Genomic DNA, 13,982 nt, shown 5'->3' with positions numbered 1-13,982 from the left:
GCTAGAGTCTGGGTTTTACCACCTACTTACCTCTGTGGCCAAGTCACGGAGCCTCTGAGACTCACTTTCCCTGGGTGCTGACCTCATGGGGCTGTGAGGAAATAAGACTTCATTGACGTGAGGAGTGCTTTGCAAACCGTCAAATCCTGTACATCTGAAGCTGTTTCCTCACATTGACAATTCTCACCCCAGGACCATCCTATGAAAATATATTTTCTCATCCAATAAACCTCCATCTTATTCATCTTCCAGATCAAACTCTTGTGTCTTTTCAATTCAGTAAGACCAACTGTGTGTGTGTGTGTGTGTGTGTGTGTGTGTGTGTGTGTGAGACAGAGAGAGAGAAACTGTGCCAGGCAAGGAAAGTAACTCCTTTGAACCCCAACTGGTGTGATGAGAATTTGAGATCTTTACCTCCTCAGAGAAGCCCTCCCTGACCACCTCAGCCCACTGAGAAATCCCCATTTTCAGAAACGCTGGTGCCTGACTACAGACTTCACCTGTAATGTGAACATGTCCAGTCTCCCCGGTGCTGTGTTAAGTGCCTAGAATAAGTCCCGCACACCACAGTCCTTTATATATTTACCATTATCTTTCCTATTGCACATACCTGTCAATAACAATGTGCTGAGAGAACAATGCTGGATTACCCAAGAACACCCCTCAGCAAATTAACCACTAGGGTCAGTCAGTCCTTTGTTTCCCCGGAACAATCTCTCTGGGGAAATCTGGCTGAAAGAGGGCTCTTTGTGACAAAGTGTGCTATTCAGACATGTTCCCTATTCTTCCCAAGAGGGAGTGATGGCAGAGATAAAGCGTGATGCTTCCAATTCCACAAACATGTCCACTGACCGTGGATGTGACAACACAACCCCTATTAGGGAACTACTGTCAAGACATGCATTCCCCACTTGCAGACACCAGTGGCCTAGGTTAAGGCATGACCAGAGAGAAAAGGCCTTCTTCGGAAGGAACGGAGCTTGGAATGAAAGCAGGGTGTTCTTTTTTTTTTAAGTAGGCTGTTCTTGGGCAGAAGAAAAGGTTTATTGAGAATAAGGGGCTTTGGAATGTGTGGCTTCTTTTGGAAAAGTAGGGCCTAGAGGAGCCAAGAGTCACTTAAACCCGGGTGTTCTCTTCACAGCACACAGAATGCCTGGGATTCTCATGATGTCTATTCTACAGAGGAGGAAACTGAGGTTCAGAGAGGGGGAGGGGCTTGCCCAAGGCCTCACAGCTGGTTAAAGAAGGCCAGCGTGGCTGGCGTTAATGCCTGAGGCAGATCTAGCCAGGGGCAGGCACTAGCCCCCCAGCTTGGTCGCTGTGGTGACCAGAGTGCCTGGCGGCCTGAGTGTTTTACCTGAGGGAGACATGTGACCCATGATTAGGCAAGGGGTTGGCAAGGGGGTTGGGTATGAACCGCACGGAGGTAAAAGAGGTGACTTGAGACAGTCCCCTGGAATCACTGGAGAGTCAATCCAGATTCACACAGGGCACACGAAGGAAGCAAAGCTCTTCTCCTGTCTGCATTACCGCCCCCTGCCCCGCTTCGATCAGTCCATCTCTGGTGGAAGGAGAGAACCTGAGGGAAATTCCAGTGACCTGACAGCTCCGACCGCAAACCTGTCCCAAGCCCCAGGCAGCCCTGTCTCTCCGTCTCCACCAATTCCAACAGCCCTCTCATTTTCCTTTTCCATTCAAAAAACAAAAAGGGGGGCATTTCTTTATGGAAGTCTGACTTTCCTCCTGGGATGTTGAGCACACCGTGACAGAGCGCACTCTGTGCTCTCTTGTGCACAAACATTCATTCAGTAAATAGTTTTCTAAGCACCTACTGTGTGCCCGGCAGGGTGACCCTGGATGGCAGCACTGAGTCGGGAGGTGAACTCCACCAACCAGTGACCCTGCACTGGAGGAAAAATCAAGACAAGCAGAAGGACTGGGATCCTGAGTTACAATTCCATCAGGAATGCACAGCCCTGTGTGGCCAAGGGCAAGTCCCCACACTCCCTGGCCTTGGGTTCTTCCCCTAAAAATGAGGGTACTGGACAATCTCTGAGATCCCTCACAGCTCTCCCTGTCTATCATCCTCTAGGTCTAGTGAGCAAAACACACACAGCGGGGCTGCGAGCACAAACAGACCGTGTGATGGAGCGTGCTCAGTGCCACCGACGGCTCGGGCACGCGCTAGGTACTCGGTAAACACTAGCAGAAGGACGGAGTACGGACGGTGAGGGAGACACTAACGCACTCGGCCAGGAGAGGGAGGCTTCAACAACTGAAACGTCACTTTTCACCTCTCAGGCTGGTGAAAGTGAAAGAGAAGGGTGCCTCATGGGCTCTGAGGCTCTCAAACATCGCTGCCACGACTGTGTTCTGGAAGAGCCTCCTTGGAAGGAACCTGGACAAGAGGTATCAAAAGCCTTAAAAACATGGCTACCTTTGGGCACAGCAGCGAACGCTTCTAGTGAGGTAACCTGGAAACAATCCTGTAAAAATGCCAAGAGATAGGTACACAGATGCTAACCAAGCGTTGCTGGTAACGGTCACGAGGGATGAGTGGAGTAAGACTGTTGGATGTGCATCCAGTGAAAAACCACGTGGAGGGGAAAAACGACAGAATGGATCTGTGCTAACTGACAGGGAATGGTCGCGTGTGTGTGTGTGTGGGCGCGCGCGCACGTGCCCACGTGAGGAGGGGGAGGACGGGGGGGAGAAGGAGGACGAAGGGAAGGAAGAGGGAAGGGAAGAGGAGAACTGTCCCCGCAGTACATGACAAACACATAGGGGTGGTTTGACTAGTTTTACTACCTGTATGTTCTGATTCTCATAGTACATAGGGATTATCTTTGCAATGTGAAAAGAGAGACTCTATTTCCAAAAGCCTCATCACAGACCAATGGAAGCACCTCCGGCCTCCACTCTCTGCCCTGCCTGCACATGGAAAGGGCCCCCCAGCTCACATGCTGGTGAGCTCCCCAGCGTCCGCAGTCAGCTCGGGCTTGAGTGGGGCTGGGCAGCCAGTGGAAAGGCAGAGGAGCCCCTCACAATGTCAAGCACGCAGCACCTTCCCCCCACCTGTAAGGTGCTGGTGACACTTCATCAACAGCATCCTAGAAAGGCCACTCTCCAGCAACATGTCCTCACGAGACGGATGCAGCAAACCAGGGCGGGACGGCCAAGGTCCCCGCAGCCTGTGTTTGGGGCGAGCCGAGTGCAGGAGCTCCTCCTGAAGGAGCAGCCTCCCAGAGCTGACCCAGGATACCTGACGCGAGGGCAGGACCCCGAGGATTCTACAGCCTTAGGACATGAGGAACACAGACACACATGTACGTTCATTTCACACAGGATGACTCTGAGGTGTGGAACAAGGAAGGTGGCATTGTTCAATGTCACCCAACGAATCAGAAGCCGAGCTGAGACCAGGACGCCAGGCTCGGGGTGCTGAGTACGTGCCCCGCTGACCAAGCCACCTCTCCAATACGGCACAGACACCAAACTCCTAGTTCTTAACAGGCTGCTTCAAATCCCACCCCGCGGCCCCTTCCGAGTCCCTGGTCCATCCTGTCGGCCTTCCCTCCACCGACACCGCCCTGCTCCCTGGACCAGGCATAGCTCCCGGGGCCGTGCAGGTCTCCCAACACCCCCTCCTCCCGTGCATTCCACCTCTACGCCCTTGCTCAGCCCCTTCCCCTGCTAGGACTGTCCCGCTGCTCCAACTATCAAATCCCATACCTTGCCCACTTCACAGATGGAGAAACTGAGGCTCATGACATTAAGTGATTTGCCTAAGACTGCCCCACTAACTGGTATCAGACCAGATCTCTGACTCCCTTCTGGTCTGTCACCCATTTTCTGAAAACTGTGTGTTCTGGAGCTACGGACCAGGGTGCTAGAGAGTGGATGTGCCCTTTGCTTGTGAAACAGTGACTTGGACGGGACTTGGCAGCGACAGCTCGTCTCTGCTCTGTTCAACATCAACACAAAGGCTGGGGGCTGGAATCATCACCCTGTGGCTTGTGAAGGCTTGTCTGCCCGCAGAGCATCCGATGCTGGCCAGGATCCTAGCTGTGGGTCAGAAGGCCTGTGCGTGGGTTCCCAGGCTGCCTCACCACATGGTGGCTGGGTTCCAAGGGCAAGCACCACAAGAAAGAGTAGAGACAGACAATAAGCCAGAGACACAGAGAGACAGTGAGCCAGAGACAGAGACAGACAGAGACCCAAGAAGAAGGCACAGCGCCGTTTGTAGCTTAGTCTCAGAAGTCGCAGCGCGTCCCTCTGCCACATTCTGCCCCACAAAGCAGTCACGAAGCCCCACCCAGGCTCAGGAGGAGGAGTACAGACTTTGTCCTTTGCAGGGAGCGGTGAGGTGCTGGAGGCATGTGTGACTAAAAGTACTGCTGTGCCACTTGGGGAAAAAACACAATCCCACCACGTCAGTGAGGCGTTCAGGAAGCTGCAATGAAAGAAGAGGGGAAATGGTGCCTGGTGAGCATCCAAGAAACAGGAGCTAGGATGTGGCCGCTGCCTACAAGGACGCCCAGGAGTCTGGGGACCACAGGTCAGGAGCCAGTGGCCACGCCCAGAGGACTGAGCTGGAATTTGTCCTCTGCACCCCAAGCCACAGAGCTCCAGGTTCCCTTCACCGTACCCTGGTCTGAGTGAACCAGAGGCCTAGGGCACGAAAACCACGTTAGTGAGCGTTTTCCCCACGTGCCCCCCACATCCATCACACCCCAACATTATAGCCCAAGGTCCCAGATTAGGAGCCAAGGGTGTTGGTCCTAAAGAAACCACACATCCTAAACAAGACGCGAAGTACTGAGCAAACCACTGAGAAATGAGAACAGAAACCTCTGCAGGCCGCAGGGCCAGTGGAGACGCATGCAGCTTGCAGAAACAGAGGCTCAGATGTCCTCCTGGCCAGCAAAACGGTCCCTGGCAAGCCGGGCGCTTCTGGCCCACCCTGGGGACCTGCGCCGCCCAGCTCTGGGCCAAACTGTCACCGGGGGTCTGTCCTCTCTCTCCTCCCGCCCCTCCAGTGAAGATCACAGCACAGAGATTTCAGCAGAAAGCGGCCACAAGTATCACTGCTCCCAGAAGTGGTTTTCTGTTCTTGGTGTTGTTTGTTTTTTACATCTCGGTACATTTTTCTCTAACGGTGGGAAGTCAGGCACAGCGTGACAGAGGAGTGACAGAGAGGACAAGCAAGGGCCCTGTGGAGCCCCTCCAGGCCAGCGTCTACATACACGTCCCAGCAGTCCTGAGGGCCGGCACAGCCTATGGAGAGGCCGCAGGAACTCGGAACAAAGACGCAGGAGGATCATAAAGACATTAAATGTTGGGCCAAAAAGGACTCCAGAAATCGTGTCTCGCCATCCCCCTGCTTCTTAGAGAATAAAAGTGAGCTCCAGAACGGGGTCAGGACTGGCCCCGGCTGCTGCTGCTTCCTTGCAGGGCCAGGCCCCTATGGCTGCAGCTCTGGCCTGTTTGCAGCTTCATGGCTCGGGGCAGTGAGCCCTCCAGGTCCAGGGCCCGCACCACCTGTGCCAGAAGAGCTGCTTCTGGACCACCTACAGGTGGGGGGAGGGGGCTTAGAGCCCCAGTTCCAGCCCCAGGGCAGGTCTAGGCACCTAATTTGCAAGGCCAGGTGCCAAGTGACAATGCAGAGCCCCTTGTTCAAAGTTGACTAAGAAAGTGACAGAAGCCTGAGCTAACGGAGGGGCCGTGGGCCCATGAAGCCCACCCGCCCGCCCACCACCCTTCGCACGGTTCCCTCCATCCCAAGGACTATCTGACTTCCTCCCTAGGTATCTTGTGAAGCTGTCTCCCCCTCCCCCATCTCCACAACACTGCTCCACTCCAAACTGCCAGCCACACACACTCCGGACACGGCAACCCCCTTGTCCCCTCCCACCTGCACTCCATACAGCAGCTAGTTGCCTTTTAAAATGACACTTGTGATGATGTCATCCTCTGTTGCAAATAGTTCAATGTCTCCCCTTGCCCCCAGGGGTAAAGACCAAAGGCTTTAAGGCAGCCCAGGGCGCCCGAGTGGTCCAGGCCCTGCTGCCCACACCAACCTCGTTTCATACCACCCTCTTTCCGGTCCCCTGAGCCTCAGCCACTGCCCACACACCGTGGCCAAGCGACCTCCTGCTCATGCCTCTTACCCCAGCAAACCCGCCACAGCTTCCTGACTCCATCAGGACCACGCGTCCTGCAGACCCCTCCTCCTTAGCACCTTCCACGGGTGTGACTGCGTGTACATTTGCGTGGGTTTCTGGGTAATGCCAGGTCTGGTCGTGGTCACCACTGGGTCCCTGTGCCTAGTATGCTGTGCGTGCACAAGACACGTGATCAATGAGTTGGCTGATGGACCAATGGCTGTCTCAAACGTGCAGATCCTGGGACTGACAATGTGCCCGCCTGGTCACGAGGGGGAACAGGGAAGCCTCCTCAACTGTAACAATACGACTAAGTGACCTTCCTCGAATGGATGCTGTAAGGATAAGACTGTGCTGAATGTTAAGTGAAATCATTATCCTGTACACCTGCAACAGTGCTGTGTGCCAACTGTACCTCAGTTAAAAAAAAAAAAAAAGAGAGACTGTGTATACAAAGCAGCTGGCACAAGAGCAATGTTCAACAGTGTCTATTAAATGTTTGTGGAGGGACATTGTGAGGTCCAGGGACAAGTGGACATCAAGGGAGCCCTGTCTTACCCTCCTGTCCCCAAATATCTGGGATTCTACGAAGAAACACTCAGATTCACTTATTTCTACGATGGATTAGAGATTTCATGCATCTCCCCTACCTGAGGGATATGCATTTAAAGAGGGGCTTCTGATGCCAGCTCCGGTTGCAAAATACCCCTCCCTGGAGCAGGCGTGGGAGGGAGTGGCTGAAATCCATCGGGGGCGAGTTCCAAACCCAGGTCACATGCTTCTACACCGGGTCGCCTTTGGGGGAGAATGTTTCACCTAAATTAATTAACTTCACCCTGAATTAGACCTAGCCTAAACCCTAATTCTAATCTAAATTAACTAACTTTCAGAATGGAGAGAAGAAGCAGGTGGACACCCACCCTACCCACAGGTAGAGAGCTGCCCCAGGCTTCGACCAGCTTTCTTGCACCTGAAAAGCTTCTTGAAGTTCAGACTCAATGAAAAGATGATTAAGTGGCCTGGTCAATTCAAACAGAAGGGGAGCTGCCCTCCCTGCCAAGCCACCCACCAGGGATGGGAGTAGCGTGAGAGCTCCGTTCATTTTCTCCTCCAGCCTGACCTTTGGTTTGTCCTCCCAGGTGGGCTTTGCAGCGCCCAGGGGTCCTGTCTGGTCTAGAGACAGCTGGGCATTGGGAGGCCCCCCCACCAGCTACCCAGGGCATCTAGAGAGGGGACGGCCACCACGGCATCCAAATGAGGCTCCAGGCAGGGGGACTGAACCTCAAAGCAAAGCCTGGCTCCCCAGAGCTTCCCTAACCTAATTCCTCTGAAGGATCTGGGCAAAGCAAACAGACAACCTTCTGGAGAGGATTCACCATTCTAGACGCCATTAAGAACATTCCTGATTCATGAGAAGAGGTAGAAATACCAACACTAACAGGAGTTTGGAAGACGCTGATTCCCTCATGGATGACTTGAAGGGGTTTCAGCCTTCACTGGAGGAAGGAGCTGCAGATGGAAACCGCAAGAGGAGTACAATTAGAAGCGGGGCCTGAAGATGTGGCTGAACTGCTGCAATCGCATGACAAAACCTGAACAGACGAGGAGCTGCTTCTAACACATGAGCAAATAAAGTGGTTTCTTGACATGGAGTCTATTCCTGGTGAAAATGCTGTGAAGACTGCTGAAATGACAACGAAGGGTTTAGAGTACATCAACTTAGTGGCTAAAGCAGCGGCAGGGTCTGAAAGCACTGGCTCCAATTTTGAAAGAGGTTCTGCTGTGGGTAAAATGCTACCAAACAGCACTGCATGCTGCGGAGAAATCGTTCACGGAAGGAAGAGTTCCTGAATGTGGCAAACTTCACTGTCGTCTTATCTTAAGAAATTTCCAGAGCCACCCCACCCTTGAGCAACCACCGCACTGATCAAGCAGCCATCACATCAAGGCAAGACCCTCCACCATCAAAAAAATGGTAGCTCACTAAAGGCTGAGATGACGGCTAGCATTTCTTAGCAATCATTTTTAACTAAGGTATGTAGAGCTGAGCCCTGAACGACAGATTTTCGAGTGCACAGGGGGTCGGCACCCCTAACCCCTCCATTGTTCAAGAGGTTAAAACATAACTTTTATATGCACTCTAGGAAACCAAAAAATTCGGGACTCGCTTTATTGCAATATTCACTTTATTGTGCTGGTCTGGAATTGAACCCACAATACCTCTAAGGTACGCCTGGCACAGGTTTTGTATAGACATGTATTTTCAGTTTTCTCGGGCATATACCTAGGAGTGAAATTGCTGGGGCATATGATAACTCTCTTGAACCTTTTGAGTTTTACATCCCCACTAATACAGCATGAGGGTTCCAGTTTCTCCACATCCTTGAGAACACTGGTAACATCGCTCTTGTTGGATTCCAGCCATCCTACTGGATGTGAAGTAGTATCTCAGTGTGGTTTCCATTTGCACTTTCCTGATGTCTAATGCTACTGAGAGCATCCTTTCATGTGCTCACTGGCCATTTGTGTATCTTCTCTGAAGAAATGTCTATTTACTCTCTGCCAATTTTTTAAATTGGGTTGTCTTTTTATTATTGGATTTTAAGAATTCATTATATATTCTGGATACAAGTCCCTTATCAAATATACAATTTGTAACTGTTTTCTCCCATTCTGGGGGATGTCCCTTCATTTTTTTTTTAACAACTTTATTGGAGTATAATTGCTTTACAATGGGTGTGTTGGTTTCTGCTTTACAACAAAGTGAATCAGTTACACATATACATATGTCCCCACATCTCTTCCCTCTTGCATCTCCCTCCCTCCCACCCTCCCTATCCCACCCCTCTAGGTGGTCACAAAGCACCGAGCTGATCTCCCTGTGCTATGCGGCTGCTTCCCACTAGCTATCTGTTTTACGTTTGGTAGTGTATATATGTCCATGCCACTCTCTCACTTTGTCCCAGCTTACCCTTCCCCCTCCCCATATCCTCAAGTCCATTCTCTAGTTGGTCTGTGTCTTTATTCCGGTCTTGCCCCTAGGTTCTTCATGACCTTTTTTTTAATTTTTAGATTCCATATATATGTGTTAGCATACGGTATTTGTTTTTCTCTTTCTGACTTACTTCACTGTGTGACAGACTCTAGGTCCATCCGCCTCACTATAAATAACTCAATTTTGTTTCCTTTTATGGCTGCATAATATTCCATTGTATATATGTGTCACATCTTCTTTATCCATTCATCTGTTGATGGACACTTAGGTTGCTTCCATGTCCTGGCTATTGTAAATAGAGCTGCAATGAACATTTTGGTACATGACTCTTCTTGAATTATGGTTTTCTCAGGGTATATGCCCAGTAGTGGGATTGCTGGGTCAAACGGTAGCTCTATTTTTAGTTTTTTAAGGAACCTCCATACTGTTCTCCATAGTGGCCGTATCAATTTACATTTCCACCAACAGTGCAAGAGGGTTCCCTTTTCTTCACACCCTCTCCAGCATTTATTGTTTGTAGATTTTTTTGATGATGGCCATTCTGACTGGTGTGAGGTGATACCTCATTGTACCTTTGATTTGCATTTCTCTAATGACTAATGATGTTGAGCATTCTTTCATGTGTTTGTTGGCAGTATATCTTCTTTGGAGAAATGTCTATTTAGGTCTTTTGCCCATTTTTGGATTGGGTTGTTTGTTTTTTTGATATTGAGCTGCATGAGCTGCTTGTAAATTTTGGAGATTAATCCTTTGTCAGTTGCTTCATTTGCAAATATTTTCTCCCATTCTGAGGGTTGTCTCTTCGTCTTGTTTATGGTTTCCTTTGTTGTGCAAAAGCTTTTAAGTTTCATTAGGTCCCATTTATTTTTGTTTTTATTTCCATTTCTCTAGGAGGTGGGTCAAAAAGGGTCTTGCTGTGATTTATGTCATAGAGTGTTCTGCCTATGTTTTTCTCTAAGAGTTTGATAGTGTCTGGCCTTACATTTAGGCCTTTAATCCATTTTGAGCTTATTTTTGTGTATGGTGTTAGGGAGTGTTCTAATTTCATTCTTTTACATGTAGCTATCCAGTTTTCCCAGCACCACTTATTGAAGAGGCTCTCTTTTCTCCATTGTATATTCTTGCCTCCTTTATCAAAGATAAGGTGACCATATGTGCATGGGTTTACCTCTGGGCTTTCTATCCTGTTCCATTGATCTATATTTCTGTTTTTGTGCCAGTACCATACTGTCTTGATTACTATAGCTTTGTAGTATAGTCTGAAGTCAGGGAGCCTGATTCCTCCAGCTCTGTTTTTCTTTCTCAAGATCACTTTGGTTATTCGGGGTCTTTCGCGTTTCCATACAAATTGTGAAATTTTTTGTTCTAGTTCTGTGAAAAATGCCAGTGGTAGTTTGATAAGGATTGCATTGAATCTGTAGATTGCTTTGGGTAGTAGAGTCATTTTCACAATGCTGATTTTTCCAATCCAAGAACATGGTATATCTCTCCATCTGTTTGTATCATCTTTAATTTCTTTCATCAGTGTCTTATAGTTTTCTGCATACAGGTCTTTTGTGTCCTTAGGTAGGTTTATTCCTAGGTATTTTACTCTTTTTGTTGCAGTGGTAAATGGAAGTGTTTCCTTAATTTCTCTTTGAGATTTTTCATCATTAGTATAGAGGAATGCAAGAGATTTCTGTGCATTAATTTTGTATTCTGCTACTTTACCAGATTCAATGATTAGCTCTAGTAGTGTTCTGGTAGCATCTTTAGGATTCTCTATGTATACTATCATGTCATCAGCAAACAGTGACAGCTCTACATCTTCTTTTCTGATTTGGATTCCTTTTATTTCTTTTTCTTCTGACTGCTGTGGCTAAAACTTCCAAAACTATGTTGAATAATACTGGTGAGAGTGGACAACCTTGTCTCGTTCCTGATGTTAGAGGAAATGGTTTCAGCTTTTCACCACTGAGAACGATGTTTGCTGTGGGTTTGTCATATATGGCCTTTATTATGTTAAGTTCCCTCTATACCTACTTTCTGGAGGGTTTTTATCATTAATGGGTGTTGAATTTTGTTGAAAGCTTTTTCTGCATCTATTGAGATGATCATATGTTTTTTCTCCTTCAATTTGTTAATATGGTGTATCACATTGATTCATTTGCCTGTACTGAAGAATCCTTGCGTTCCTGGTATAATCCCCACTTGATCATGGTGTATGATCCTTTTAATGTGCTGTTCAATTCAGTTTGCTAGTATTTTGTTGAGGATTTTTGCAACTATGTTCATCAGTGATATTGGACTGTAGTTTTCTTTCTTTGTGACATCCTTGTCTGGTTTTGGTATCAGGGTGATGGTGGGCTCGTAGAATGAGTTTGGGAGTGTTCCTCCCTCTGCTATATTTTGGAACAGTTTGAAAGTATAGGTGTTAGCTCTTCTCTAAATGTTTGATAGAATTAACCTGTGAAGCCATCTGGTGCTGTGCTTTTGTTTGTTGGAAGATTTTTAAATCACAGTCTCAATTTCAGTGCTTGTGATTGGTCTGTTTATATTTTCTATTTCTTCCTGGTTCAGTCTCACAAGGTTATGCTTTTCTAAGAATTTGTCCATTTCTTCCAGGCTGTCCATTTTATTGGCATAGAGTTGCTTGTAATAATCTCTCATGATCCTTTGTATTTCCACAGCATCAGTTGTTACTTCTCCTTTTTCATTTCTAATTCTATTGATATGAGTATTCTCCCTTTTCTTCTTGATGAGTCTGGCTAATGGTATGAATTTTGTTTATCATCTCAAAGAACCAGGTTTTAGTTTTATTGATCTTTGCTACTGTTTCCTTCATTTCTTTTTCATTTACTTCTGATCTGACCTTTATGATTTCTTTCCTTCTGCTAACTTTGGGGTTTTTTTGTTCTTCTTTCTCTAATTGCCTTAGGTGTAAGGTTAGGTTGTTTATTTGAGACGTTTCTTGTTTCTTGAGGAAGGACTGCATTGCTATAAACTTCCCTCTTAAAACTCCTTTTGCTGCATCCCATAGGTTTTGGGTCGTCGTGTTTTCATTGTTATTTGTTTCTAGGTATCTTTTGATTTCCTCTTTGATTTATTCAGTGATCTCTTGGTTATTTAGTAGTGTATTGTTTAGCCTCCATGTGTTTGTATTTTTTACAGATTTTTTCCTACAATTGATATCTAGTCTCATAGCATTGTGGTCAGAAAAGATACTTGATACGATAAGAATTTTCTTAAATTTAGCAAGGCTTGATTTGTGACCCAAGATATGATCTATCCTGAAGGATGTTCCATGAGCACTTGAGAAGAAAGTGTATTCTGTTGTTTTTGGATGGAATGTCCTATAAATATCAATTAAGTCCATCTTTTTTAGTGTATCATTTAAAGATGGCGTTTCCTTATTTATTTTCATTTTGGATGATCTATCGGTGAAAGTGGGGTGTTAAAGTCCCCTGCTATGATTGTGTTACTGTCGATTTCCCCCTTTATGGCTGTTAGCATTTGTCTTATGTATTGAGGTGCTCCTATGTTGGGTGCATAAATATTTCCAATTGTTATATCTTCTTCTTGGATTGATCCCTTGATCATTATGTAGTGTCCTTCTTTGGCTCTTGTAATAGTCTTTAAAGTCTATTTTGTCTGATATGAGAATTGCTACTCCAGCTTTCTTTTGATTTCCATTTGCATGGAATATCTTTTTCTGTCCCCTCACTTTCAGTCTGTATGTGTCCCTAGGTCTGAAGTGGGTCTCTTGTAGACAGCATATATACAGGTCTTGTTTATGTATCCACTCAGCCAGTCTATGTCTTTTGGTTGGAGCATCTAATCCATTTATGTTTAAGGTAGTTATCGATATGCATGCTCCTATTACCATTTTCTTAATTGTTTTGGGTTTGTTATTGTAAGTCTTTTCCTTCTCTTGTGTTTCCTGCCTAGAGAAGTTCCTTTAGCATTTGTTGTAAAGCTGGTTTGGTGGTGCTGCATTCTCTTAACTTTTGCCTGTCTGTAAAGATTTTAATTTCTCCATGGAATCTGAATGAGATCCTTGCTGGCTAGAGTAATCTTGGTTGTAGGTTTTTCCTTTTCATCACTTTAAATATGTCCTGCCACTCCCTTCTGGCTTGCAGTTTCTGCTGAAAGGTCAGCTGTTAACCTTATGGGGATTCCCTTGTATGTTATTTGTTGCTTTTCCCTTGCTGCTTTTAATGGTTTTTCTTTCTATTTATTTTTTGACAGTTTGATTAATATGTGTCTTGGCGTGTTTCTCCTTGGATTTATCCTGTATGGGACTCTCTGCACTTCCTGGACTTGATTGACTACTTCCTTTCCCATATTAGGGAAGTTTTCAACTACAATCTCTTCAAATATCTTCTCAGACCCTTTCTTTTGCTCTTCCTCTTCTGGGACCCCTATAAGTCGAATGTTGGTGCATTTAATGTTGTCCCAGAGGTCTCTGAGACTGTCCTCAATTCTTTTCATTCTTTTTTCTTTATTCTGCTCTGCAGTAGTTATTTCCACTATTTTATCTTCCAGGTCACTTATCCGTTCTTCTGCCTCAGTTATTCTGCTATTGATTCCTTCTAGAGATTTTAAAATTCCATTTACTGTGTTGTTCGTCATTGTTTGTTAGGTCTTTAGTTCTTCTAGGTCCTTGTTAAACATTTCTTGTATTTTCTCCATTGTATTTCCAAGATCTGGGATCATCTTTATTAACATTACTCTGAATTCTTTTTAAGGTAGACTGCCTATTTCCTCTTCATTTGTTAGGTCTGGTGGGTTTTTACCTTGCTCCTTCACCTGCTGCGTATTTCTCTGTCTTCTCATTTTGCTTA

This window comes from Globicephala melas, chromosome 11 (assembly GCF_963455315.2).
Source record: "Globicephala melas chromosome 11, mGloMel1.2, whole genome shotgun sequence".
Classification (NCBI taxonomy): domain Eukaryota; kingdom Metazoa; phylum Chordata; class Mammalia; order Artiodactyla; family Delphinidae; genus Globicephala; species Globicephala melas.
The sequence above is the reverse complement of the archived record's forward strand: the minus strand, read 5'-3'. Positions refer to the sequence as shown.